This window comes from Tympanuchus pallidicinctus, unplaced genomic scaffold (genome assembly GCF_026119805.1).
Source record: "Tympanuchus pallidicinctus isolate F22 unplaced genomic scaffold, pur_lepc_1.0 scaffold22, whole genome shotgun sequence".
In the NCBI taxonomy this organism is placed as follows: domain Eukaryota; kingdom Metazoa; phylum Chordata; class Aves; order Galliformes; family Phasianidae; genus Tympanuchus; species Tympanuchus pallidicinctus.
In genome coordinates, this window is record NW_026294739.1 from 37273654 (window position 1) to 37300120 (window position 26467).

Here is a 26467-nt window from a genome sequence, read left to right on the forward strand (position 1 = left end):
CAGCCATTTGGCATCATCTCTAGCTCCATCCTCCAAGCAACATCTCGCAGGCACCAAGCACACCCATCAGCTGGGGCAGCACCACGCTGACCTGCTCTGCCCCTGCACTTCCACCTGTTGGGTGCCCAGCTCCGCGTGTGCTGGGTGCAAAGACCTGGAGTGCATGTTGCTCCTCAGAACCCATTACGTGTGCTGGAAACTTTCTGCTCTGTTAAATGTTGTACATCAGTTGCTTTAAAACCATTTAAAAGCCAGCAAATGTACATACACAGATTTCTGTGGTCAGGACATCTGCACTTTCTCAACTGTTTCTAAGCAGAAAAAAAAGTGCCTATTAGTATAAAATTTGAAGAAAAATTGCCCACAGGAGGAATGGGCATTAGCCATGCTTCACTTCCCTCCTTTTTGTTGACATATGAAGCACTTTTTTTCTCTTCCTTTCTTTCCAATTCACAGTGGGTCTAAAGAGGTGAATCAGTGCACAGAGCAAAAGAGAGAAAGAGAGGGGAAAAAAGAAAAAACCCACAACCCTCTTTTTCCAGGCTGGGTATGAAATATGAAGGCCCAACAATTGTCTGAGCTCACTGCATTGGAATAACATTGGTTAAATTATGGATAGTTTTGAATAGTGTCACTTTTTTTTTCTCTGCAGATGGTTGTTCACACAAGGAGTCTGGCCTGCATAATTGTATCACTAATAAGCAGTAAGGCAATTAGTTGTGTAAGTGTGCTATAATCATTCTAACAGAAGAGATGACGAAGAGACAAAAAAAAGGAGGGGGGACAAAAAATGTCTTTTCTCAATTCATCAACTGACAGCCATAATTAGATATATATAATTGAAAATTCCACAGTAGGGGGGCCAGCTTATACAAATGAATTTTCTTTGCTTCTCTTATGCATTTTTTCCTTTTGCCTGAACATTCCCCCCAGAAAAAGGCAGAAAATTTGTCATTCCAGGGGAGCACATACTGTATGAACTGCAGGCTGCTCATTCAGAGCAATGATGTCAGAATAACATCTTTTCCCCCCCACTAAGAAATAGACGGCTTTGAACTGAGCCTTTATTAGCTGTTTTCAGCCAGTAGCAAATTAAAAAAACCAACAACAACAAAAAAAATCCCAGCACAGTCTTGGATGATCTATATCAGTTTGCAGGACGTGAAATGTAAAACTCTGAGAGGAAAGGTCACTTTTTTTTTTTTCCCTTGACATGAAGACGGCTTGTTTTTGGTGCTGGGGGAAGAGTTCTGAGTTATAATAGAGCATTACATCATCAAGTATTATGGGAAGAAGGGGATTTCTTTTGTGCGAAGCCTGATTATCAAAGGCTATAATTAAATTTGGGCTAAAAATGCCCAAGTGCTTATGAGTTTGTGGAAACTATGCACAGAACAGCTTTCCACTGAATTAATCAGCTTGCAAGTTTTCATTATTATGGAGCTTCTCTTTTTAAACTGTAAGCTCACAATCACAGCCTTTTTTTTTTTTTTTTTTTTTTTTTTAAATCAACAAACTCCTGAACTTTAATTGGACAAACCTTAACTGATTTTTTTCCCCCTAAAGAAAGAGAATGTTAAGGCTGGAGCTTGTTAATTAAGTTATTTAAATGCCCTCAGTTGTGCAATAAATTTTCAAAACTGCATATTTATATATTTTTTTTTAGCATTTGTTGTTTTTTAGTTTAGAAAAATTTGGAAAAATCCCACAATAACAGAAGGTTTACAAAGAAAATTCTCATACATAAGAATGATTCTGGTTGATTAAAAAAAAAAAGAAAGATTAGAAAATTGCAGCTGATTGGAATTCAACTGCATGGTATGGATTGCTTTCAAGGACTGCCATTAATTAGTTTATTCTAAAATATTTTATCATTTTTTTATAAAAGCACTTTATGAAGGCTTTGTGTCAGATTTGTGTAAGGTAAAGTATCCCACGTAGTTGTTCTGCAACAAAACCATCCTAACTTCACTGAAAAGTTTGTTGAAATACTACACAGAAGTTTCCACAAATTCTAAGAGCGTGCGTTTGGTTGATTAAGTCAACAGAGTTCTATTATCTCAAAAAATAGCAGAGGCCAGATTTCAATCCTGAAGGCCTCATGGCAACAGTATGAAGACGACATTAAAAAAAAAATGCACGTTAAGATCTGGTCACCAGTACATATATACATACATATATATACATAATTAATTAGCCATATTTGTCTCACTTATTTTATTAGATGTAACAACAAGAAAAAATCATCCTCTGTGTAAAAAGGAAAGTGATAAAATCTGTATCTCACTAGGAAAATTTACTGTAAGTAACTGTTAATACTATTATGATCAATATCTCTAACAAACTATTGGTACTTTTAAACAGCTCAGAGACCTTTCAACCAAAGAAATGACACGGTATCATCAGACATGAAAAAACAGTATTTTTTATCCGTCAGGTAGCAAACCAGTAACCATCTGCCATGCAGATGTCATGTTGTCTCTAAAGGAAAGAGCTGAACTGGAGGAGCTGGTTGAATATGACAATGGCCAAGAGAAGACATGGCGGCAGCTGACCGCTCACTGGTTAGGGCTGGATAAGTTCTTCCACACTCCAGTCTGTACTCATTTCGCAGTCATTGTACTGCCTCTAGACTCAGGTGTAACAACTGGCATCACTCCAATAAAGAAACTGGTGTGTTAATGGATCCATTTTAAACAGTCCCTGGAGATCTAGTGATGACAGCCCACCCTCTGGATGAGTGCTTTTTCATTCAAAGAAAGAGCAACATTTTCATTCTACTCAAAAATCTGCCTATTGGGAAGCGCACCCAGGTGTGCACTGATCTCATCACATGGTCTACCAAGCTCTTTATGTCAGGAGGACAAGACTTAGAGTGAGGATTTGCCTTCCCCTAACAGATTCTCAAGAATAAATCCTCCAATATGCCATAAAGCAAAAAATTCACATTACCACATGACACTTGGAAGGAAACTACCAATTTAATATCCCAGTACTAATCAGTATTAGGAACATTTCTGAATAATTTAAACTACACCAAATGTTATGGCTGATCCCAATGCGCTCCCATGGACCCCACTGCCTGCATGAATAGACCTGCCATTGTCAGGCTATGCATGTTTCTTGAGTCCCAGTATCATTCACATTCCAGAAAAGCACATGAATCCTCAGTTCAGTTCTTATTTGTTCATTATTTTAAGCTGCTCCTTATAAGAAGATATCATTTTTCAGTAGCAACAATACAATCAGACATGCACAAAGGAATGAGACTTATTTTGGAAATGCCTTTTTGAAAAATGAAAAAAACTGCATTTTTCCTTTTGTTGCAGCAGCTGTCTCAGGTGTTCTCTCTCTTGCACATAATATAACTGATCAGATATTCTGAAAATATATACTTAAGAAGTTAAATGAATAGGCATTCTACTGTATTATTTCTCTTAAAGAATTAAAGGTTTTATTTTATCTTAAAAGATTCTTGGCTGCATTTCCGTGGTACACAATGACACATTTGGTTCTTTGTACTTCTAACTAAATAATGACATAGTTCCTCTAAGCCATGAAAAATGTTGCATTTGACCAAACAAGAAAGGATGAACTTCTGGGAAATTCTATTCACTGGATCTTGAATTAGACCCAGAACACTGGGACGAATCCTTTCTCTCCTTCATCCTCCTGCCAAACCTGGCTATAACTGCAGTGCCACTGCATTGTTTCTACCTTATTCATTGGGTACTGTGGTATCAACACAAACTGTACTCAACTGCTGAAAGCTTGATTCTCAAACATATGGATATGTTGAAAATTAAATTGCAGGGTTTATTTGAATTTATAGACAGCTCGGTGAATGTATTTTTGAGATACAGTCTCCGTCAAGGAGATAGATGTCACCTGCCATGAGGAACATGATTGTATAACGTTAAAATGCTACGTTCTCTTTGTAGGTAATTCTATTCAATCGCTTCTTGCAAAGATTTGGGTAATGAACACTTGAACATCTGTGGTTTTTGTTTCTTTTTTTTCAGTTTCTCGTTTCTCAGAATCTTGCTTTGGATTTATATTTTGTTATTGAATATGAAACTGCCCAGTTTCTGTTCCCAAGCTGCCTTTTGCATTATATTACTGGAATGTTTCTACCCTGTTGTGAAGTTTCCTACTCTTCTAAACAAAAAAACAACAACAACAACAACAACAAAGCATTGCAGGACAGAGTAAACAGAATCCATATGAGATTATTGAGAAGTGTGAGACAATTTATTCTCTAGAGTCAGACAACGCTGTGGGAACAGTCCAACAATCTTTCAGTAAAAGTGCTCCATTATCTTGTCTGTTTAGATTCAAAAATTTCTTTTTATTTTTCCCCCCTGCTTTTTAATCATCTGGACAGTAGTAATTGGCATCTCATAATACAATTTAGATATAAATCACCTTCCTCAGATCAAACTTATTATTTGAAAAAAGCAGCTGGTCTTAAACACTAGATCATACCATGAACGAATATAAGTAAAAAGCTTGCAGTAAGTAATTTAGTGCAAGCAATCCTTTTCCTCCCTGGAAAATTTTCTGATACTTTTACTAACTGTCTGGTTAATTAATTTTTTTAAAATACTGACAAATTTTATTCAATTGCACATAGTCTGTAATCTTCAACTAAGTGTTATTTACTAGTTCAGATTTTATTTACTCCAAATTAACAACTCACAGAAGAAGGCTTGCCTAAATCCTTCTAATCTCTGCCACATATTAAGAATGTATGAAACTGAAAATACAACCAGTGCAATCTTTCTCAGACTCCAATCAAAAGTAAATATACCAGAGATTAAGTTCAATTAAAAAAAAACAACAAAGAAAACAAGATGTCAGATATCCTTCTCTTCTCCAGAAGGCTTTCTGGTTAGATTAGAAAGTCTTGATCAAAATAATTAAAAAGTATTTTCAAATTGGAGTCTAAGATTACTTCAGTTGGTGTAGAGCTCAAAATAGAAAGAAGGAATTGTTTGCAATGTATTGCCAGGAGAGATCATTTCTTCATTTTATTAGTGGAAAGGTCTAATAGAAGTTGTAAATGTCTTCGGACAAGAACTTGAACAAAGTCAGTAAGATTTGAACCTTGTAATAACTGAGAAAGAAATGAAGGTGTAGATATATTTTTGAGATGCAACTAAAAAGAAATTTGTGTTTTAAAACCATGCAGAAACTCACTTTAGAAATGCCAAGTATTCCATTTTGAATACTAAATGGTTCCACACTATCAAGCTCAATTTGCAGCCTTAATTTGATTCTCCTATTATAAACATGAATTTTGTGGGCACATGCTGTTTTTCTCACCAGAAATTAAATTGAGGTAGCACAAGCAAGAGTCACTGCTCTTGCCCAAGTTCTGAATGCCCAATTTGGCAACATTATGTTCCTCTGACATAGGTGTTCGGGTTGAAACTACTAAAAGCAGACAAATGATTTACAGGCTCTGAAATTACTGTCAATCTCTTAACAACAATCCCAGCTTTTGGATGCCGACAGAACTGCAAACTAATGGCAAAATGCTGAAGTGATCAAGTCTCTTACAGAGTTGGTATAACAAATATGCAAATTAATCTCTTTCTTACTTCTGCCATCACCCAGCTCATTCCTCAAACCTTCTCCAGAAATGAACAAAACTCAAAACAGTAGAAGGAGGAGAGTAGCCAATCCTAGAAGTGAAAATGCGACTTAACCAACATATGGAGAACATGTATAATAGACATTGTAAAACAGGAAATGCGTAAAGAAAATCCTGACTGAAACACTTCACACACACAAATCTTTCCAAGATAACGGAAAGGTGATTTTATCTCCCAAACAAAGCAGAGTGATATCCCAATGCAGCACGTTTGGTACGCTAACCCGGTAGCAGTGGGAAGCTGTAGCAAAGCAGGAGGTCAGGCCCTGCCATCTCCAGCATGGCAAGAAATGGATGAGAAATGTGATACAGGTCAGCTCATCAGGGAACCTTCCATCCCGTTGGTTAATTTTTACTAGCAAACCTCCTGAAAAGCACTGTGCTGTATCAAAAGCCTTGATGTTTTTAAAACAAAGAATTTATGGGCACTGCAAGTGTAACCTGCCTTCCTTTGTTCACTGAAATACATCATCATTTTGTGCATTGTGGTAGCAAAAGTAATTTAAAGGATTCTGACAGAAATAATATATATATCATTAAATCTGTCCATTAATATACTCATGGTATTATAAACATAGCGGTTTGTGGATGACAGAAACTAAAACCAACTCATTTGTTTGTGTCAGTATTAAAATGTAATACATTTTCTTTTCAGATTCAAGCCAAGTGAACAGAGCTTTCTGCACAGAAAGTTATCTCACACACACACACACACACACACACACACACACACACACACACACACACACAACGGCACAAAAATCTCAGAGATTAAAATGTAACCTTTGAACATCATTTCCAATTTGCTTCAGCTCTTAGATATATTGAGATCAATGGTCCTAGCCTAGATCTAAGTTCAGGTTGCTCTCAATCAAACAATGCTCATTCACAAAAATAATTTTCCTATTTGCAAGAGAGTTATAAACTGTGACACCAATGCTTCTAGGAGGCCAGCCTAACATACTCAGAGACTAGAATTATTAACTTTTATTTGTTAAAAAGAATCTAGAGTGGTAAGACAGAAATGAATACTGAGCTACACAGAGTCCATATTTAACAATTCTCCAATCTATCTACTTGGACATATTAATACTGTACAAAGTCCACATTAGTACTATCGATCCATACATTGAGTTCAATTGTCTATTAACATACAAAAGAAGAACAAAGACATACATGCAGAGTTCTAAAAAAAAGAATTTTAGATACTGGACACAATTTTGCCAAGTGGATGTGAAGAAAACTGATTGAGAAACATCTTAACATTTGTACACCCCTGTAGAATTGCAGAAGTCTTCTGAAGAAGACTAGCATTGGACAAATGACAGCTTAGAAGCAGGATACCATGCACAAAGCTACTCTGGTCTCCTGCAATGTTATATTCAAAGGCTATTTCTACTCTGCGGATATTTCAGACCATCTTTACATATAATATCTGTAATACACAGCAAGCATAGCAACAAAAGCCTGTCAGGAAAGGAATCAAACATATGCTATCTAATTTTATGATTAATAACATACCTTGAAAAGGACATCCACCGCATCCTCATAGAAATCCTTGGTAAAGTTTGTGTACTTTTAAAGACTTCTGGACTAGAAAAAAAAAAAGAAAAAGATATTACAAATGCTGTAAGCCCAACATTGTGCTCTCCCTAAGAATCCTACAGAAAGCAACAATGTACCATGACTGGAAACATAATTTAATTTCACCATGGCTATACATTTATTGCCTTTAATGTGGGAGCAGCCGTCCCCATTTTTCTATCTCTGTTAGTTTATGTCTTAAAGAACACGATAGTCATAAATATCCCATGGGAAATTCCTATGTCTAAAAAATTGACCAGTTATCTTCTTTGTACAGAGTTCTTATTTGTGAACATTTGTCATCTAACAGCAGCAGAGGGTATAGATCAAGAAGAAAAAGGACCAGTATTGCCTACAAAAGTGTGAAAATAGTAACTATTAGTGCCTGAGATCTCTTATTTATTTAATGAAAGATCAATAATCAAGCTTGCATGTTTGATTGCCACAGTTCTGCATACAGCAAAGCATAGCTGCAGTGGAACTAATTGCTCTCTATTAAAGCAAACAACAACAAAAACAAAATTTGACTGGTTGATTTTGTATCATTAAGGAAAAAACTCACAACAGATTCATATTCTAATAGAGCAAAAATACAACAGTCTTTTGAAAGATTCTAATGATGACTCCGATTGCATGAACTGTCACTCCTAAAAATGAAATCTCTTTATAGGGCCTTAGTTCCCAGCAGTTATTTCTCTCTTTACAAAGCTATACGACACAATGTGATGTAAAAGCAAAGAAACAAATAAATTGAGCCAATCTTTAAAAAATCTACGAAATTCAGAGTCAAATTATCCAAATCATTCTCAAAATGTCTTCAGGTACTTTTTTTTTTTTAGTAAATATTGAGAAAAAGGAAAACAGAACTATTTTTCAGATCAACACCCAGTGCTATCTGAGGTTTAGAATTGTTTCCTACTAGCCATATTTTCCAAAAAACAACAAAGTTCACGAGCAATTGAAAATCATTTGAAATTTCCTTTTTTTTTTTTTTTTTTTTTCACAGCATTTGAAAGCATTTTACACTTGAAAAGAGTATATGGAGGAACTCAAAATGAGGCAAAATCACTGACTTGACCAATTGCCATTTCAACTTATTGAGGTTCACTTACCAATAAATCAAACAGTATTTATCAGTAAGGTGCACAGCAAAGATGTCACTTTGCTCCTCATACAATGCTAGGACATAGAAAGCATCTCAAAGCAGTATTTTTAACATCAGTCCTTCTTGTTGTACTTGACATCACAAGTATAACTTCAGTTAGCAGCTTGTTTTCTCTGGCCACATAATACTTTCTAATATCAAATACTGGACATCATGACTTTTATCTAATTTTTAATGAGGCCATAATTAAGGCATCAGAAATACTACATCAAGAGCTGAAGTATCCAATCTAGCAAACCTTTGAAAGCAGATGCACAATTATTTTCTAATTAAATTCCATGGAAGTAGAAGTATCAACAGAAAGGAAGATGAATAAATATTGACTAACACAGGTGTAACACCTTTACCAAAATTACTGGCAAAGCTTAATGATAAACTAGCCAAACAATTCAGTGTGACAGGATTTGTGCTAAGATCTCCCACAGAGATCTGGCGTAACAGCTGACCAGCAACACGAAGACAGCTGTTGTGTCTTCTTGCTTTTGCATGTGCTCCAGCACAGAAATTTGCGTGGCTGAAAAGATTAAGTCTGACACTAAGGAATCCCCCAGAAAATTCAGCAATTATTGTTCAGCAGACACTTTTCTCCCTAAAAAAGCACACTTTACTATTAAAATGTTTTGTTTGTTTTAGCATACAAAGTGAAGCACCAGCACTCCCTGCAAAGGATGCTACATAAAGATGTTAGTGCTCATTTATGCTGATAAAGTAACAAATCCAGAACTAGTAGTGAGGCACCATGTGTAATTCACTAGTGGTAATTGGACTTGAAAACCACTACTTGTCAGCTTGTCAGTAGCAACATTTTGGGAGAAGAGCTATCAAAAGAAGCAGAGCCACACCCCAACATCACCTGGCACAGCTGGCTGGAAACTGCCCAGCAGTGTGTTCACCTGAAATAGTGTCACCAGCAGAGATCTGACTAGAGGCTGACACTCATCACAAAGTGTAGTCCAAGTATTACAAATGCTGCTTTGAAGAGCTCCACAGAAGCAGAATCATTTCCTGATTCCCACTTTTATTGTATGTGTACAATATGAATGCATGTACTGACCAGCACAGACGCTTCTGAGATTGCAAGAGCCACGTCATGTTCTCCCTTTGCCTGATTCAAAGCAGAGATTTTCAACTCAGATCACTCTACCTTAGGCAGAGAAAAGACATGAACCTTCTACAGAAGGCTTACAGAAGATACCTTTTACATTCTCAGGCTGTTCCTAAGTATTCAAGAAGTCTAAGACATTTTCTACATTAACGCTGTGCTTCATGAATACTTTGGCAAAACATACATAATTTAGCAGAAGGATATACTTCTGCTACTTGGAAATTCTAGCAAAATTGTTTTTGCTGGGTGTAATCATGAGTCTTAATCAAATTAACTTTCTGATATGGCTAGGGAAATAAACATGTTTAAGTATTATCATGGTCATCTATAGTGAGAAGTACACCTTTAGATGTCTATCTTCCTGATTAATTCTCCTTTTGTAACACCTGTGCACTGCTCAGTTACGTTTGTAATTCAAATCTTGCTTTATGTTAGTAAATCAGGGAAAAACACCATGAAACTGAATTACAAATATTTTTGGAACAAAAGTGAACTTTGCAACTAAATTGCTGTGTTTTGAACATATCACTCTTTGGTGGTACTAAATTATTATCTTCTAATATGTTGAACTGCAGACAAAAGTTCCTTATCTGCTTGGTACTGAAAATCTACCTGAAATACTCTGCTATATTATGTTTTAACTTACATACAGAAATTTAAAACCAACAATTAAAAAATCATCAGGGTTAGCTGGATTCTCTACATTTTGTGCAGGAGTCCATGAAAGCCCTACTTGAATAATAAGAGCCCTCTAAGAACCACGTGAAAAAGTCTCAAACAAATTTACAGCACTCACAATTAATGTCTTGAAACCAATATGCTCAATAAATATAGATTAGATTTAGCTGCTGAGTGTTAACAAGATTACTATTCACAATGACCATCCTGCAAAGACCTGCTTCTCAAAGAAAAATAGTCTTTTTTTTTTTTCCAGAAAAAAAAGGCTCTTCCCACAGTAAACCAAGAACTCCTGGCAAACTTGAAGTGTATACAACCCAATTTCTATTCTCCCCCTCCTACTTTCCCTGCCTCTAGTTCTAGGAATCAGCTATTAGAAGCAGAACTCAGCAAAAGTTTAGATCAGGTAGAGTGGAAAAGGCGGAGCAGATCCACGCTGAGGGCCTGTCTGCTCTGCTCAGAAGGAAGTTATCTCACTTCACATATCCTCTCAGTGGCTCATAACAAGAGACTTTTAAAAGACATTATTACACAACACTCATATCTAGAATTACTGTACTGTATGGTTTATTACTGCAGGCCTCCCAGTGAAGTCAGCTTGCCAAAATCAGAGTGGTCTATCTGGAAACTGTATTCCGTTTCTATTAGCCTATAAACAAAGCATCACTGTTACTTAGGAATAAATGTAGAGTGCGCATTTTCTCTTTTTGAACTCAGATTTGGTTTCAAAATGTGTTCTTTACTGTGCTTACATAAATATGGGTATACACATATGCATACACACATGCAATCCATAATATTTATAGTCACACCAAGGAAAAGTTCACCCTTAAGCTGACTTCTGCAGTTATTTTGCCATTTTATTAAAAGAATGTGACTGAAATTCTATTCTCAGTACAATGTAGCATGCTCCAGCACAGTCTTGATATGAGGCATCTTGATCTTTTTACTGAGCCTAATTTAGAAAGCAAAACATCTTTTCTGGTCTTTTTGTTCCCTCCTCCCCCACCCAGAGAAGGAGACTTTTTCCCGCCTTGTGATCAATTTCATGCCATTTTCTTTAAACAGAGATATCAAATTGTTAAACATTTTAACCACAGTATGTCCCAGTAATTCAATCTTTTGCATTTGCTTGGGTGTCCCAAAGTGTTTTGAGTTCAAACAGCACAAGGAAACAGCAGTGCTGGTCAGTCCCCTCTTAAATCTTCTTATGGATTTCATTTGCTGTGTGGCCTGAGAGAGGTCAAAAGGTTTTGGCACAGAAGTAGAATTTGAGAAATAATCACCTTATAGACCCACTAAATCAATCATAATTAATGCACTTGCCTAGTTCTGTCAGAGAATTGCTGCTAGAGGGCAAAATAAAGAGGCCCCCTCTAATACAATTTGAAAAGAGATCAGATCTGTCATTTCATCTAATAATTGAGCCAAATGAGAAAAGAGAAGGGTCAGAGTTCATTCGGTGACCTTATGTAAACCCAATAATACATAATTCATTTTCATTTTATGGAATTTATAAGATGCTGTAAACTGTCACAATACAGACTCATCTGCTTTAGCTTCACCAAAATCTTCCTGCTCATCATGCAACACACTGAGCTGCCAAAACTTTTAAGTGGTATGTTCTGGCAGAATAATCCAAAACCTTCATCAGGGACTGGCATTTAATTCATTCTTCCAAGCGTGTGAAGTTAATAACTGAATAAATCACTCGCAGCTCTTTCTGAATGATATAAAACCTGTAATTTATTTACTGAGTGTTACAAATACAGTTAAAGCATGTTTTCATGCAAAAGGGTTTCTTTTCTTTTTTATTATTGTTATAAAAGGTTTATTTATTTATTTATGAACATGGGATAGAAATACATATGCCCTCAGAATGGAATATTTCATTCCATCCCAAAACTGAGTGGACCACATTCAGGACTCATTTCAGTTATTACCTACAAACTGAAAGTGACCTGAGGACATATTTAGTAAACAGTTCTCATCGCATTGTTCTTTCTTTTCACTCAGTGCTGAATATTACTTGAAAACATCAAAACCATTACCTTTCCAGCCTTTCCTTTTTCAGTTTCTCTGCTGAGCTATGTTCCTTAATCAATCAATCATGCTGCCACTACCAAGTCAGAGCTCTATCTGAGTAATAAAGGTGAATTGATGGTTTATGAGTTATTCCTCACTGCTTTGTCTCCTTTAACGTCAACACCACCAACACATATCAGAGCATCCGAGCATTCCTGACAGAATTTCCCAAGGCAAGGACAGACTTTTGGGGAGAACTTTCTTTCTTTTTAATTGAACTCATCAACATTTAATTGAGGGAAAAAAGCAACAGGAAAGATTTGACTCATTCTGCAGTTGGCAACCAGAATCCTGGTGCAGAAACTTTTTTTTATTTTATTTTATTTTTTTTTAAAACAACCCTTCTGATCCTAGATTTATTCAGACATGAGGTTTTTTTATACTGCTTTTTAGATGACTTGTAAAATATCCCATCTGTAGTTTTGGGGATCAGTACTAGGTGAGCCAAAGCATAGTTACCAAAGACTATATTCTCCTGCAAATTATGCTGAGCAGAAGCATTATGGGAATACAGTATTGCGTGGTGGTTCACTGGCTGGACACAAGTTTCAAACACCCCACACCGACCTGATCTGTACAGCTATGACTAAAAAGCTCCTTTAAGTGTAACAGATGATTCTCCTTGACACAATGCATTCCTATACCAATTGTTTCCTACACAGACCAAGTAGGAAGTTGGGTTAGAAAGCACAGACAGAACACATGCCATGTTCAGCACAAATCATACTCTGCTCTGTCAGGTTCCAATGTATTCAACCAGAGTAATTTAGAAATGTCTTAAATATGACAAAGGGTGTTTCAGTATCTGGTCGGTCAACGTAAGGGGAGCACAGACTGGTTTCACATCTTCCCTCTTCTCAGCTGTGCCTAGCTGAAGACTGAGCCTATTATGGCTCTATAATGCAACTCCACAGAGATTGCTATAACCCTTAGGAAAGAAAAATGAAGTTCCATACTCAAATGAAACACGCTGTATGATGTCATGTTTCTATTTAGATGGGCAATACATGAAACAGCTACTGAAGAGCAGTACGGGTAGCCATTTCTGAAGGGCTTTGCAGGGAAATGTATTCTCTAATATCTATGGAGAAGTAAATGAAGGTACAGAAATAAGAAGTTATTTTGCACCAAACACCAAAAGTGAAACCAAATCTTTTGTTGATTGCTACCTTATACCTTGTCAGTAATCTTCGTCTTGAAATTTTGACCTCATGCAACAAGCTGTAGAAGATACATTACTTGCTACTGAAGTTAAAAGTCAATTTTTATACATACGAACTGTAACAAATATGTATGTCACTCTCAAGTTACCCTTTATCTATTTACCCTTTTTTAGTTTGAAATGACAACATCCTTGTATTTGTCATATTGTTTAAATCTGACCTCTGATCCTCAGGGTCACTGCACTCCCTGAGGTCATCTGTCCATCTGATTAACACATTCCATAATTTCAGAGGTGGCCAGTTTAGTGGTCTATCCCATTAATCATGGCAGAGGCACCAGGAGCAGCATGAAAAAAACACTAAGGTTATCAAATCCCCACAAGAGATTAGGAAGTTAGATAAGCACAAGAAGTTTAACAAACAAAAAGTACATGGACAAACTAAAAGGCATTCAAGGCCTGAAACCCGACACAAGCAAAGCAGCATGAGAAAAACAAACATATCGGCAACTTTTCCTCATGCTCATTTCTCTCATACTGGATTTCATGAAGCTCTGATATTTCCTCCTACAGATAACACCCCTTCTAGGTCACAGAACAACAAGAAATAATCATTGCTGCCAACGCTGTGCAAGCTTGTGGAACAGTGCAGATGTGAGCTGTGTACAAGACAGACAAGAGGAGCCAATAGCACAGGATCCACCTGCAAAGGGCCCCAAACCACCACAAGCACACTGCAGCCAGCAAGGGGATGCACACGACTGAGGGCACAGATTACAAGTTTGTTGATAAGGAGAAAAATGCATTTCTCACGTCAGACCTTTTTTTTTGTACTGCCTACTGGAGAGTAAAATAAGCATCTTGGCAAAAACAAATTGGAAACAACTTCACGGAATAGGACATAATGCTGAAAATAAACAACACTGATTCTTGACACTTCGTTATTTAGAAAAGTGGCTGCAACATTTTCAGCTTTTCATCTGCCTTTCTTTCGTGCATTTTTCAGATAGCAAGAACAGGGACCTGAGTACTCTATGCTCTCAGTTGCTAACAATGGGATTTTCCTTGATATCTTGAACAAACACAGGGACTGAGTTTGAAAAGAGGTGTTGGCAACTGTCTCACATAGTTGGGCTTCCTTTGCATCTATAAATCAAGCATCTAAATGAATTTCTCATTGTAGTAACGTTTCCCATCAAGGCCAATTTCTACCTTTGAATTTGTTTGTGGATTTTAATTTTTTTTTTAAATTAAGCACTTAGTTTATTGAAATGTATTCATTTCCCACACGGAATTCTATTTCCAATTCAAATATTTAAGTTTCTCATTAAATGAATTTTCAAAAACATGTTTTATAATCAATCATACTCTGATCTTTCAGAGAGCAGTAATCAGCCCTTTCATTTTATATATTTATCATTACTTTTCTATTATAGATTTCAGTAGTAATCAAGTATGTACCTTATAGAACACTTCTATTTGCCCATTACATCTGAATACACCATTTGATGTGCATTGAAATATATTATGCTGCATTATATAATGCTGTCCATTCACAACTATTACTATTGCTAATGTTAGGTTAGAGTATAGCAATAAATACATTACAGTTTGCTTACTTTACTTTATTTTTGAAATGTGTTGAAGTACCTTATCAACATTTTAACAACAAAAGTTCCATTTTGTCTGTCCCACAGCAATAATTTCTCCTATTCATGTACTTTATGCACCATAACTTTGGCTTGTTCTGAAATTTAAAACTCCATATAGTAACAAAAGAAATTTTTTTTCAAAGTCTAAAGAAACATTGATACAAATAAAATATTTAGCTTTTTTTCCTTCATATTTATGGATACAAAATGAATATACTTTTTGAAGTAATTAATTTGCGGAACCAGCTTTTACCAACAGCGCTGAGATTTCACTAGCTTTCTTTACTACTATGATGGAAATAAGTATAGGGAAGCATATTTTCCAAACATAACTCTATTATCATGGGGAAACTACTTCTACTACTTGCATTTTACAAAACTCTCATTCTTTAAAGGCATTGTAATTTCTTTTGAAAAGTGTTTTGAAAGTGACATTTTATAGAAATGAAACTAGAAGCTTTATGTATTGCTGCTAGTTTAATAAATGCTCTCACAATTAAAAGAATGTAAAAATAACTATGAATAAGTAATTTCTACAAAGTAGCTCGCTCAAATAACATCCAGGACAAGAGAACAAATCTCCAGCTCAGAATATTCCATCCACTCCGGTCATAGACGGTTATCATTTTCTAGGAATAAAAAGCAGAAAAGATGTGCAGGAAACAAATTACTGGCTCACAACTGTATGAGAATCAGTGTGACTGATTCTGGCACCAGCTTCTTCAAGCTGGAGGCACTGCAGCAAAGTTAGCAGCTTCAACAGTTGTCCAACAGCTCTAAGACAGCCTTTTGCCCGAGCTGTAAATCTGCCCTAAATGAACACGCATCGGGCAGGACAGCAGCATCTCAGAGGAATGACACTGCAACCAAAAGGTAGCTAACAGATTTGAAATGGAAAGAAAAAAAGACCCAGTTCCCAAAGCCAGAAGTGTAGTTACACATTTTTTTGTTGCCATTTAGCAAATGCTCAAGTCTCACCTGCAGGGACTTTACCCATCTCTTAGTCCATTCAGACATGATCAGAAAGACTTGAATGTGTGTCCTCAATTTTGCACATATGTTAATTTGTATTCAAAAACAATTGGTGTGCAACAGCAGCAATATCTCAGATCATCTTCAAGCCCAACAGTAAAAATGCTAATATTTTCATCACTTCACACTGCTGTGCTTCAAAACACACCAGGGCATTCACCATAGCTGGTCTGAAACACATCCCCCCATCTGTGGCTAAACATTTAATTGAAGTTTACAAAGAGGTTTAAGATCTGACTCACATGACAGACAAGAGAGACAGAAATCACTGTAGATATAAGCAAGAGCAAATAATTCTATTTCTCTTATAAGATTAGGAGGAGACTTAAGCTGCTTGAAAGCTTGCTTGCAAACTTTATCTGACACGGGAGGAGGGGGCAGCTACCAGTGTGTTTCTTTAGATGATCCCAGTGTTCTCCAGCCTGGAACCCTCTTTCCTCCCCCACAGCAAACCAAGTGCTCTACAGCTGCCTTCCCAAGGACATTTGTTTTTCCCTACTTGTAGCTGACTGCAAGACATAAAATTGAAACCAACCTAATCTCAATCTCTCTGTTCATTTCATGGCAGCCTGGAATACTAACACATACAATTACAGAATTGCAGGAGTAAGCAGGATCTGTACCTGAAGTGCAAAGCAAAGTCATCATGAAGAGCCTTCAATCTCCTGTCTGAGCAGGTAAGAAAAAGACTCTGTCCATCCTCACACAAACATCTGTGTGCACACAAAATCTTTTAGTGGCCAGACATTTCTGGGATCAAACAAATGATCAGCGCAGACCTGAGGGCCAGGATTTCAAGCAGCTCCCTTTATTCCTAATAATGCCTTCTGTGCTGCTCACTAATAACTCACGTGCTAGTTGGAGCCACAGTAAAAAGGCTCAAGCCACTTCTCAGTCAAATGCACAGATTTCCTGTGGCTGTTGTCTACATGAGATACGTAATCATTATACTATTTAAAAGCACTGTGGTCATATTTCAAAGTACAAAATCCTTTAGATCAATGAATTTATAGTTCTCTATGTGTTTCATAGAAGTACACTGTTAAGGCTATTATAAATAAAACACCAAAACTACCATGATTTGTTTACTTGCCCAGCTAAATCTGCGCATCTATTTCCTTGTTTTTGGATGGGGGATGTTGTTGGGATGGCTAGGACACACTTGTTTGGAAAAGCAAAGCAACTCATGCTGAATTAGTCATGAAGCAATTATTGAATTATGACTGTGCTCCCGCACTCTGCTTCAAGCTACTGATTTGGTCACAGGAGACTGTAAACGCCATCTCCAGCATGAGACGCAGCCAAGCGCAGGGCGCATGGAGTACAGCAACAGAATGGGCCTGTTTTCAGGGAAGGCAGGATGAGGACGAGAACAAAGGGCACCTTAGCACTGAGTGCAGAAAGAAGAAACCACACATCCCTAGAGGAAATTTCAATTGGACATTTACATTCAGCAATCAAAATTCCAAAGTTTCAAATATGAATGGCAAAAGTTCCATATTAAGTGATAGAAGTGAATAAACAATTTAAGCACATATATATCTTTTAATACACTGAGATTAAGGCAACCATCTTATCACCACTAATATCTATTTTCTCCTGATTTTTCAGGAACAAGAGAGAAAAATCAATTCTCTGCCTCTGAAAATTTGGCTTAAACAAAGTCTTCTTGCTTTTTACCTTTAAGACTATGATAAACTTGGACTGGACTTCTGTAGCTTAGCATGAAAGCATGAAAGGATATCCGAGGGTTCCAACTGTCAGATTACTTTGTTATGGACAGTAAGAAGGCATAGAGGAACACAGGAAGAAGGCTGTGATATTTCCCAAAATTTGTTTCCTGGTATTCTACTCAAGACTGTCAAAGAAGCTACAAGGATAGGGATTCTAAGCACAAGAGACACTGAGGAATTTCAAAGTTTGGTGTGGAAGCTATAAAATATTTTCTTTGCATTTTTGATTGAACTTTGTATTATCTGTAAAATACTCTGTTTTACTATTTATTAGCATTTTATTCAAGTCTCTTTTTGCTAGTACTAAAACATGTTGACCGATTCCCTGCAAACCTAGAACATGACAGACTATTGGCTGTTACCTGCTTAGATTATAGCAAGACATTATGTTGCCTGTTCTCTTTAATTTGGGTTTCAAATCCTTTAAAAAATGTATTGTCTTAAAGATCCCCCTCGGCCAAGGGCTAAATAAAATAAATGAATTAACAATGAGTAAAAAATATATAGTCACAATCTGATTTGTCCTGACTTTTTTCTTAATAGGAGGGGCAAAACCAACTGAGAATACCCTTTTTCACAGAAAGGCTGGATTCACAGTCTGCAAAGTGTATTGATTCAGGTGGCTTTCAGTTGCTTTTTCTTCTCCTCTCTTTTTAACATGTCTTTCTGTCATTGTCCTCTAAGTTCAAATTCAATGGTACCCTTACTTTCTACTTACAAACACCTCTACGTTCTCTCTGAGTACTTCACACATTCTAAAGACATCTTTACAACAGTGAGACAGTGAAGTGATATATTCATGAAGTTGATGGAATGACTTAAAGAATAGGTGCCTAAATCTGGACCTGGTTGATAAAACCAGCCCTGCAATTCCTATCTCCCAGCTGCCTGCCTGGGAAGATGATGCAGAACTACAGACGTGCCTATATGGCACCTGCTCCATAAGGAGAGGACTTGGTCTTAAAATTCATATTGTAGAAACCTCAGTCCAGTCTCTGTGGATGTGCTTCCGTTTGACAATCTTGTTCACTCCTGAAATCCACTTGCTCTCTTACAAGAATTAAACATATTTATTTTCCTGATTTCTATTTATGTTTAAAGTCAAGTTTATGGAGCAAAGTTCGTGAAAGCAGCAGGAACTGACCTGAAGCTTAAAATACCTGCATCCTAGACTGTACTGACACTCCTATTAGCTCTCATCTCTACATATATTGATCTACAGGTAAGTAAATAAAAGAACATACCCACAAAATTCCATCATTTCCATTAAACAATTCTTTAGAAAAATATAGTTGACAAAGTTATGTTTCTTCTTAATACATCAGATACTCTGAGAAACCTACTGTAGCCTAAGAAACAAGAATGCAATTCTTGCTCAAATCAGGGCTTAAGCAATTTAAACAAAGACTTGCATCAAAAGTTTTTAAAATCTCACATTTTTGCCATTCAAATCACCAGCAATGATCCTTCCCATGCTGTAGTGATACTCACATTTAACAAAGCAAATGGAGAATTATGATTGTTATCTAAAGCAGGGGCACAATTAAAGAAAATGAGATTTGTTTATAGAAAAACACTGGCTTGTTTTTTTCTTGGTTACTAGTCATGAGTTTAATTTTTAATGGAAAAGCATTGCTAGCACAATTAACACTCAATTTACATGTGCATCCATAGGCCCAATTAATTAAATTTTATTGATGCCTAGTTGCTCTTTAAAATGCTTTCCAAATGCCTTCAAATTGATTTTAAGTGGTTGATAGTGAAAGCCTGCATGCTTCTGGTAGCAACCCTACAGATTTTCATACATTTATTTATATATTTTATATACATTTTTATACATGTAGCTTACATACTGCAAGTACTCACTGCTTTGCACAATACTTTTTCTCAGAACATTCACTGTTCTGTATCAGAATTTAAAACAAAGTTATGAAAGAAGCTCTTAAAAACCTTGCAATGAAATACAAAGTATTAAAATTGGAGGTTTTTTAATTTAAAGTAATAAAGAATTTGTATAGAGTGGCAATATTGCTAATGTTAGCTAATTTTCATATTTTGGGATTCTTCCTACTGCCATGCTTTTTGTAGTTCTCCAGGTGTAAGTTTCTGTTTTGTTTTCTAGTTGGGATTCTGGGTCTTTCTGCTACACCTCATTATGACCTCAGACAACAGCTGTAAACCCTTCTTTTCGAGCTCAGTTGGAAGCTGGTTTTCATGGCATCCTTTATCCCCTGAATAAGAACCTACTTAGCCTGATTCTTGCCTTGATGTTTCTTATCTAGATCATATCTTACATGAAATATTATCTGAGCTGCAATAATGATAATATGTATTATCTCATAGATACCTTTTCAAGCAAATCCATTTCATTCACACAAGTTTCCTTAATTATCAATTAGTCTGAATGTCCAGCTTTCAGTCAGACTCCATAATCAGCCCTCATTTAGATTTAATCATTTAAAAAACAAGATTATATAAGTATTTGTACATATATGTCTTATATAAGTACATTGCCAAGATGTATTTCAATTTCATATATTTACATCGACAATTTAAAGAAACCTTTTTCTAAATTGGGTTGAGTGCGAGATTATACCTGAAACAAATACTACCCAGAGGATTAGAGACTAATTTTTCATTCACTTAACATTGTGATTTAGACAGTATTAGCCATCATATCATTTCATGCTAGCAGAAGGACAATCAAGATGATATTTTATTTACTAAAAAACTGTCGAGAGACATTAATAATTTCATGCTGAGTTTTCTAAAAGTAATGATTGTCCTGTTGCATATGGTGTAATTTCCTTTCCTGATAACTATAATAGTTTCTTCACTCATTAAGCACTTATTTTCACACTGCCAGGCATTTCATAAGTGGCCACATTAAAAGAAACAGAGAACGTGAAATCTTAGAAGAAGATAAAGAATTGCAAACAAAAAATGACTTATATTTACAAATCATGATTATAACCTTGGAGACTGAAAGAATGTTATCAAACTATTAAAGTAATCCGTGCAATATTTTTCTTCAAAAAAATACATTAAGCTTATTATGTATTTGTTAAGTCTGTTGAAAGGTAGATACAGTTCTAACCCCAACTTGTCAGGACAAGATGAATATAAAACCTAGAAAATATGCGACAGTACAATTGTTCTTATCAAAATGATGATTCCTTCATTATCAAAATGATTTCATTGGTTTGGTGTTAGTTCCATGCATTATTCTTCTGAGAAAGACTGAAGTAACTAACTCCCCAAAAATACACCTAACCCATTTTGCAACACTGTAAGTGAATACGTGGTAAAACAAGAGACTCAATAGCAGCCACTTTGAAATAGACAACTGTATTTCTTTAAAATGAGATATTCTTCCAGGTTTCATTTCCTGATAATTTCTTTGGGAAACCTTCTGTATTTTTTTTCCCCCAAGGAAAAATGAAGAATGGAAACTACTTGTCTGTTCAGGCCAAACAAAAATTGTCATCCAGAAAAAACTGCTCAGCATGCACTGGAGTCTAGACAGATGGAAACAACCTTGGAAATATCTACAACCATCCAGGATAATCACGTATTTTTGAAGATCTGCCTTTGAATAATTACTCTGCTTGATTTGGAACAGGGACCCCAAATATGTTTACCCTGCAAATCCAGGGTAGAGCAGAGGAAGTACATGAGTACATACAGGAGACTCTGACAGGTCTCATTTCATTTTGAAGAAATTAGCAGAATATTTGACTTTTTTTTTTTTTGCTTTCACGAAACAGGCAGAAAATCCTGTTACATTTTAAGTTTCAATTTCAGTATGTTTTTATTAAAATAAACAATCAAACCTACATCCACACTTTTTCTTATGAGAATAGAAATTATTTAATGAATCCCTACAAGCAAAAAAGGCTGGGGTTTATTAGCTGCTTTTTTGTTGTTGATATTTTTAAAGCAATAAAGGTAGAAAAAGGAAATATGGTCACATTCGGAAATGTTTACAGAAGAGGTGAAATTCCTTTTTTTTTTTTCTAAATTGAACACACAGAAAGGCGCTGATAGGATTATGAGAAAGAAATCCACTTACAGTTTTATAAAGATTCTCTGTGTCTGCTAAGAGCTGTAAAATTAAATTCTGATGTTGTCTTCATCTGCTATCATTTTTTCTTAGCTCAGTCTAAAATTAGGTAAGGTCAGCAGGTTGAAAATTGCTATGATTCTGAGCGGAGCCCTGCTGAAGTTTTCACCCTAATGATCGGTTTTGCGAGCTAGTGATCAGGTGGGAGAATCTATACTGGAACCACTTTTAGAGTGAAAGTAGTAAAAGTAAATTAAAAAAAAAAAAAAAAAAAAAAAGCTAGCTCAATCCAAACCCACAAAACTAGAAACTTGTATGCTCACAGTCAATGCTTTGGAGAAAGATATTATAGATATGTGAATCGTATGGGAATGTCACACCTAGGATCCAGTTCTGGCTACTTTGGGAAGCTGGATTTACAGAGCCCTCTTACAGAAGAGATCACATTAGAGACTAGGAAACAGAACACATACCAGAGATGCTATCTTTAGCATCTTTAGAAACCCAGACACAATACTATAAGTATGTCCAAGCGTGACGTAAAGCCCAAAGACCTGCTTGGAATTTAGATGGCGTAAACTGAGAATCTAAAATCTGGGTCATCAGATTATCATCAAGGCAGAATCTAACTGGCTTTTAGGGTTTAGGAAAGATTTTCCCTTTTTCCATATGGAGATTATGCCACTGTCATGATGCAAGAGGGTTTGTGCATTTCATTCACCTACTTCTGAAGCCTATGGTCAGACAGAAGATAAAGGATCAGAAATATACTGAGTTTAATTTAGCACACTGGATAAGCACTCTAAAATTTCTACAGGCTCAAACACCCTCGATACACGCTATATCGTATTACCTTTAATCTGCATCATCCTTTTATACTGACATTCCAAGTAAGTAACAATGTCAGCAGAAAGAAGGGCAGATTCAAAGGTTTTATTCAGGCTGGTGCTGCTCAGCAGTTGCAAACCACATCAATTGGCCTCTGTCTTGAGCAGAGCTTCCAGTACTCAGTGTGTCTCCATTTCCCAGCTACGTTCAGGGCTTGCGTTGCCCATTTCATCTCCTGATTATGTTGACTGAATCTGGATGAAGTAATTATCTGTATTCTGACATCTGGAAAGGTGACAAAGTGCTTTAAAGCCTCACAGGCCACTACATCAGTGTTCTCCACTTGTCTAAGGAACTCAGTTAAAACTTATCAAACACAAACTGGGTGCTCAGTCCTATGAAAATCTCAGTCCAAGAGGGACTGACAGACTGGTTTTAGACAGACACGATCTTCTTGGCTCTCATCAATAGTTTTGATGGCATGGGCAGTGCTCAGGATACTGTGCAATTACCTTGCTGTTGGCAGCCACTGTCACATACCTAATTCTGTTTAAATGTGGTTTTCTGGCACTTAATGGCAGTTCCCAAATCATAAGTGGCCATAAGATGGTTTTGTGAAGCAACTCAACATTTAACACTGCAATGTAAATAACATGCTACGTGGCGTGTTTTATGTGAACTTAAACCTTTGTTTTTCTGTGTTTTACTTTTTACAAGTTCTCCTTTAAATGGAGATCATAGGCTGTTTCAGTTCCAGGTCAACAGAGCAATACTGATATTCTCACAGGGGGTGCAAGTTTGAGTTATCATGTATTGCACTGAAAGAATATCAGTAACCATCATTCTAGGGAAGCTCTTACTCCTTCCCTTCTATCCAGATTTAAATAACATCATCTACGTTAAAATGAGATTTAAAACTCATCTTTCACCTTGAATTATTGACAGATCTACACTCCATATTGGGATTACATCTTCTACTTCTTAATATTTTAGCAGTTTCACGTAGCAGTTCACGTTGAGTGACAAAAAGAAAATTTGAGGATGCTCCCTCATTTCACTATGTAAGGATCGAACTTTTTGTGCAAAGTCATCTTTCTCAAATATTCACAATGAACATACTTGAAACTAAGATGTTCAGAAGGTCCTTGTCAGATTTTATACTTCATATTTCATTTTAAAATAGTCTGTATCTTATATATTTGATCCTTCTCATCTCTGAGGTACTTGTGCAAAAAATAGCATTTTTATCTAATAATGAGATGTAACCATACATTATAGCAAGTTCAGCCTTTACTACGAAAATCTGGGGTTAGGTTTTTGGACTGCTTTATTATCCATCTGTTGTACTCAGTTATCTTTAACTTAGTATTTGTCAAGATTCATTAAGTCCAGCTGACATATTAACAACTACAGTTAATACAGTTAAATATCCATCTAAAGCCCTTTCGTACCTGGCATTACTGAGTGGGCAGCAGAGACAGGCATGTGCACTTCCACACAGCTGTATGCTATACTAACAGTGAGCAAAATGTTTACTGGAAATGACATATTTACAAGATGGAAACTTGGATTATCAAGCACCATAGTAATTTTCAGCATCATGTGGAGACTTATGAAGATAAATAACATAAATCCACTTATGACTAAAACTAAGTTCAGCAATGTTTTTTTAAACTATAACATTCAAGAATACAAGCAAGGTGAAATACAGAGAAATAGTACCTTTTATTAGAAGAGCTAATATAGATGGGAAGAGACAATGAGTACTTTTGAGCACAGAAGTTCTAAAGAAAAGTTTTCCTGCTGGAAAAACATGTCTCTCTTCCTCTGCCTAAAAAAAACCCAGTCTAATAAAAAAAGAAAAAACAAAAAAACTTCTACTGTAGCAAATAAATAGTTAATTGTTTATAGAAGTTCAAATCACAGGGGAATAAAATTAAAAAAAAAAAAAAGTAATTTCAAAAGATTTTTATGCAGCTAATAAGGCAGTTCACAAACAAACGAAGACAGTTTATAGTATGAAAACAAACAACCATAATGATACCTGTTTCTTTCAGATGACTTACAGACAAATGACAAGATCAGGAATAATAGCTTGAAAACATGGTGTAATTAACACTTTGCTGAATTGGATTCCATTCTGTTTAAAGAGAAGTACTTCAAATCAATCATGTACCTCCAGTTTTCTTCTCTGGGAGTATTAAAGCATATCAACTAAACCCCAAGTATCTGAATGGCTATAATGATGGAAACAGAACTGAAACAAAATGTGAGCCCTCCAGAGACTACATTAACCTAGAAGGGATTCCCAAAAGTAATACCTCCTATTTTATTATGCTGGCCCACAGTGTCAAAGGTGGATGTTGGTGATAGAAGTTGAAACCATCAGAAGCAGTAGAAGTTGAAACCATCCTACCAATATTCCATTACATTTTGTTGCTGGTTAACAGATGGTAGCAGAAGGGTAGCCTGACCAAATGGCATCTGACATGGAAATACAGATGAAGCAAAGGTATGTCATTGAATTTGTCCATATGAAAAAAACAGCAGCCACTGACATTCACTGACGCTTGCTGAACATTTATGGAGACGAAACAGTGGATGTGAGCACAGTGGGGCTGTGGGTAGTGTGTTTCAGTGCCAGCAAAAGCAATGTCAAAGGCAGGCCACTTTCCAGACTGCCATGCAGATTGTTACGAGGATGGAATGCAAGCTCTCCATCAATCACTGGTAAAAATTCACAGCTAATGGTGATGACTATGCTGAAAAATAGTATTTTGTAGCTGAAAATCAGTGTTATTGTGCTCTTCAAATGTGTTATAGTTTCCACGGAAATAAATAGAAGGTGTTACTTTCAGAGTTACCTACATACAAAAGCCTTCCATCATTATCAACCATAGCTAGCTAGAAGTTCATCTGAAACCTCATAGCCTCTCTAACAGCTTGTTTCTGTAGCAGGTATGAAAAGTTCTGCCTGGTAAGTTACAGCTAATGTGCAGAGAGATGGTGACTGCCTGCAAGAGCAGACTCAAAGCTGCCTGAGGCATGCAGGAAGCAGCTGTCCTTGGGAAGTGTGACAGGCATTATGTTAGGTAGAGCTATGTAAGAGATTCACGTTATGGTGGTCTTTCAGTACAGTATGCTGATCACAAGAAGGCTATGTACGTATACAAAAATCAATTTTTCATTTCATTGAAAAGTTGGATAAATGTTTGTATTATTTAGTTTGAATGGCCTGTTACCTAAGAAAGTCTTCTAAGAAAATTATCTGTAACACTATAAAAGCTTAAGTGAATTACTTCATTTATCTAGCATGGTAAAATTTACATGCTACATAGCGAATAGACTTCTGATAATTCTAATTGAAAAACTCGACTTCTGAATTTTCAGATTTAGTACCCATTTAAAAGATTTCAGATCCTAATGCAAATACACCAGACAAGGGAAATCCACAGTCTACAAATCTGCCACCTTGCAGAACGATGCACTCAGGCCTAAACTTATCTAAAAAACACAGACATTTTCTTATGTCATAAGAGGACTAGCCACTCTTACAAGGGGAAATAATGAGAAATGAGAGATCTTGTAACACAAAGTTCTTTAGAAGCTCCCCAAAAGTATCATTACAAAAGCAATAACCCAGGGTCACCCCGTGGTAGAGCACTCCATTTCTTTCTTAAAAGCTTTTGTCTACCTTTTTATTTATTTTTTAAAGTGGAAACTT

General features: G+C 36.2%; 1 long non-coding RNA gene across 1 annotated transcript in view; it reads right to left on the reverse strand.

Moving 5' to 3' along the window:
* The window catches only part of LOC128082839 (uncharacterized), a 310058-nt gene that overhangs the window by 125709 nt on the left and 157882 nt on the right, over positions 1-26467 (reverse strand). Inside the window, exon 5 of the long non-coding RNA XR_008207861.1 lies at positions 7178-7249. This is a non-coding gene — a long non-coding RNA (uncharacterized LOC128082839). The remainder of the gene's footprint in view (positions 1-7177; positions 7250-26467) is intronic.